We start from the raw sequence: 4,675 nt of genomic DNA, 5'->3' as shown, positions 1-4,675 counted from the left end.
CCACTTTGGATACACAGATGCAAAATGGATATTCATCTGTATCCTCTTTTTTTGTTAAGTTCTGTTATTTGAATATTATAGGTGTGTTAACTCAGCAAAATATTCTACAAGATTCCAGTAGTCCATAATAGTATTGGGTCTTCTGCTTCACTGGCAATATCAGAAACTGTTGACCTGAATCCTCTACAGCTCAACATAACACCATGGCCTTACTTCTTATACTTCGTTTTTATACTTTTCTGCTGGACGGTTAAGACCAAGGTAAAGCACGACCTATGCAACAAGAGTTGTAGCTTTTGGGTCTGATAAGATCAGTGAAATCCCCTCAGGATTTATTCTGAGATCCTGTACCTCAGATTGTAGAACCTTTGTCAGTGTCAGCCATGTGGATGAGTCATGGCCAGTGCTCGGCCAATGTGCTCTCTGTGAAAGCCTGAGAGAATGTTTTCTCTCCATGTGACTACCCTTAGGCACACTCTACATCATCGATCACTTTCCTCTTTGGCCTCATAATCGTCTTGATCAGAAAATTTGGGACACTACCAAGTTACATGACATTACAGTACAATTTCTCATATGTCCTGAGTCTTAATTGACCTTGGAAGGCTAGGGCCAAAATGTTGGCTTTCCTTGCAGCCCTCCTTTTTCTCTAATTTTGGTCTGAAAATTTAGGTTGTTAACCCTCCAGAACAGAAGTTTATTGTCATTACCATACAACCTAGGCTGTTAAGCTTAACCTCACTATCTGTCTGAATATCAAAAATCTTAGGCATAACATGGAACAGGTATTTTTCATCAAGTATTGATATGTTGAACTTTAAGTCCCTACAGAATATGATGAAAAACATTTAAAATTAGAATATATTTTAAAAAATAGGTGTAAATAATTATATACTTCTTATGTTTACACATAAGTCCAAAAATTTAACCATATACAACCTTGAAGCAGGACAGTCCCACAACATTTTGTTTTTACTTTTGAAAAAGTTTTTTTTTTTTTCCTTCTGATAGCCATGCAGAGATAGATAATGTAGAGGTATATAGTCCTCTTGGTTACTTACTTTGGGGATAGTGCCTTCTGGTTGATATGTTTAGTAACTCAAAGTGTTGTTTGGCTTGAGCTCCATTTTGATCTTGCAAAACTACTTTTTGCTCATTTTATTCTTTATGCATTGATTTCATTATTTAATTTTTATAAGGCTACAGTTACTTATTTCATTTCCTATTTCCCTAGAAGGAGAACATCAGTGGAACTCAATGCAAGGGCCATAGTAATCTGTCAGACTTAGAGAAATACATGGATATTTCAAATCATCTTATAAAAAGTCACCAAGCCTATAGAAAACAAATAAGCTTTTTTGTATTCACTCTGCTTTGATGTCTTACCAAAGATAAAAGCAAAATATAATTACTAATCTTCAATAAGCACACACATACAATGACACTCAACTATTTATCTAGAATAAAAGAAATCTCCAGTGAGATCCAGAGTGTCAACAGAATATTCAGTTCTTCTTTATTACCCAGATGAATCCATGATGCAGAAATAACTAGCTACCTAAGGATCTGATAATGTCAGCATGAGCTTGTTTGCTATACACAAATGCCCCACTTACTTTCAATTGTAAATTTCCCTTAGGATCCATTGTTAAACAGGAACTCATAAAAAAGTACGCATTCTGTACAGTTACAAATGACATTATAACTTAGATGGCTATTTACTTTAAATTTATGCCTCTGTGTGGAAGGCATCTGAAGTTTTCTTTTTCTCCTATGTACCACCCTCCTTAAATCTCAGGTGCTGGATGAATGGATCATTTGGGCACTCTTCATGGCTCCATTATAAATTTTCTAAATTAAATTTTTAATAAAAGTTTCTTAACTAACTTCTCAGGGCTGATTCACTGGTATCAATTAGACATGATCTTATCCTGAACATGGGGCTCACTGTTTCTTTTTGTCTCTCATACTTATAATTTTCAATGATTAGTAATACTCAAATTTGAAGGAATGGAAACTGCCAATGGGTTTGTGAATTGCTTTTTCCTTTTAAGTAGCTGGTGAATCAGTTCTTATTGCTGTTCTTGCTCATTTTTTATCTTTCTTCCTAAGTATGAATTAGGCACATTTGGAGGTTTGTAAAAGTCATATTCTGTACAAAAATAAAGCATGTGATGCAAAAGGATCTCAAGGAATCAGACCTAAAATTTTGCACTCAAAAATTTGCACACAAAAGTGTGCCCCTTGTAGCAGATGCTGCTGGTATAATACCCAGATGCTCTGGGCCAACTGGGCCACACCCTGTTCACTGCATGGCTGGTGGCTCTCAATGTTTCCTTCTTTGGAAGATTGCTCTTTAATGATCAGAGACACCTTGCACATCATAACCCATATGAAGGTTCTCGACAAGGAGCTGATGATTGGTATGGGATATACCTCCCTCCGAGCATGAAATCTTCTTCTGACAACCTCCATAGTCCCAAGGTCATGAGATGGAGGGCAACTCCCTCTTGAAATCATATTCTTCCTCAGTTCTCTCCACTTCTTGATCATGCTTCCCCTGTACCTTGAGAAGTTATATCTAAGTATGTTTCCTTCAGAAATTACTAGCAATATTCTTATCCTCTGCAGTATTTCTACAGGACTATTTTAGTTACCTATTTAAGGTAACTAAACAACAGAGAGAGAGAGAGAGAGAGAGAGAGAGAGAGAGAGAGAGAGAGAGAGAGAGAGAGAGAGAGAAAGAGAGAGAGAAAGAGAGAGAGCCTGTGAGCCACTATCACTGAAATTAAATTTCCATCATTGGAATTAGTAACAATTTTTCATAACTAACAGGCATGGTTCATCTTTCTCTGATTACCAGAAAATAAATAATCTAGATAAATCTGTAGATAAAATGTCTACATGCTTAAATCACTTCAAATGACTTAAAATAACAGTGTGGGCATGAATGGGCTTCAGCAAACCTTCACAGCTCAAACTTTCAGGTTTGGGTTCTCATCCCTCTACTCTCTATTAGCTTTTCTTTTTGCTTGAGACTGAACAATGATTAAAAATAAATGACTTATTGAGTACAAACTATGCAGAGGTTCAGAGCTAGTAGCCCTATCGATGTTAAGTGTTTGATTGATATAGGAGTCCATCTAGGGCTTTATAAATATTAAACCTATGTTAGAAATGAAGAAATTGAGATTCAGTGACCATTTCATGCCTGATCCATAGACATCTCATGAGTAAATGGCACAGATGAGATGCAGACCCTAGTTTGCTGATCATAAAACCCACATTCTCACTCAGTTGGTCACAGTATTAAAGAGGAGGACCTTTTGCAGTTCCACACATCCTTAGCCAGCTTCCATATGCTTCCCCACCAAGTCTTCTCATGAGGTCACAGAGTTGCCTTGAAGGACTAGAGCAGCCTCTAGTGCTCCGCTAGCCTGAGCTATTACATGACTTGTATTGCAATCCAGAAGCCCAACTCTTGCTCTGGCTCTTGAACCCCCAGGGATGACTACAAGGCAGGGACTTGATCTGGAGCTCACTCTTGCTTGACTTGTTTTACCTCCTTGTTCTATTTTACCCTGGCTCCCCCAATCCTGGTTTCCTCTGGGATCTCCATTCCTGAATCACTTGTTCCTGAACTTGGTCCAGGCTCTTGTTGAGAAAATTTTCACTTAGAAAATACACAAAAGGAATAAAAGAGACAAATACTAACCAATTCACTTGCATTCTGGACTTCTACATCCACTTGTATATTTTTCTATTTCAAAAGGTTTACTGTTCTTATAAAGTAATGTATATTCATTGTAAAGAAAAAAAAGAAACAGAAAAAAATACAGATAACACAAAGCAAAATAAGTCAAATAACTTAAAACCAAAATGTTTATAATCACTAAAATTCAGAAAAAAATTACTATTTTTGTGTCTTGCATATTTACATGCTTGAGATTACTGTACATACTATTTATCATGTACTTTTTCTTGTAATCATGTTTACCATGTAACATTAGTATACTGTCTTCCTATGACAGCAAAAATTCCTCTACAAAATCTTATCATTTTGGGGAGGTGAGATCAAGTGCCCGGGTGAGGAGCTTAGGCATGGAAGCACTATGTTCCCACAGTGGAACGGAGTTGGGGGCTGTCACAATAACTCCAGGGGCAATGGAAGCTTATTCAGCCCAACACATCCAGGACACATTTACAGTAGTGGGTGGGAAAGAAACCCTTTCTCACACAATTGCATATGGGTCTTCTTTCCTAATAGTAAATTGTTCCTTTGTCAGTTCTCTCTCTCTCTCAAAAAAAAAAAAAAAAAAATAGAAATGACATAGAATTTCACTAAACAAAATAATAGGAATTCAACAATTGTTGTTATATAGCATAATGTTGGCTCAAATTAGGTTAGATGACCAGATATAAGCATGCACAATTGGTTTAAAAAGTCATAAGAAATTAAAGAGGAGAAGAAAAACTTAAGCATTTTCATTAGATTATCTTTAAATGAACAATAGTGTCCTTCTAGTCAATTTTTTGACAGTCAAGTTTATACTTAACTGCCAAATAGTCTCCTTCGTCACTGCAGTTTATCTTCGCCATTCAAATTAGAATATAAATAATTGTTAAAGCAAAACTAAATATTTGATAAGGAATTTGTAATGGGATTTAGCTCTGA

This window comes from Octodon degus, unplaced genomic scaffold (assembly GCF_000260255.1).
Source record: "Octodon degus isolate 3935 unplaced genomic scaffold, OctDeg1.0 scaffold00060, whole genome shotgun sequence".
NCBI lineage: Eukaryota > Metazoa > Chordata > Mammalia > Rodentia > Octodontidae > Octodon > Octodon degus.
Note: the sequence above shows the minus strand (reverse complement) of the source record.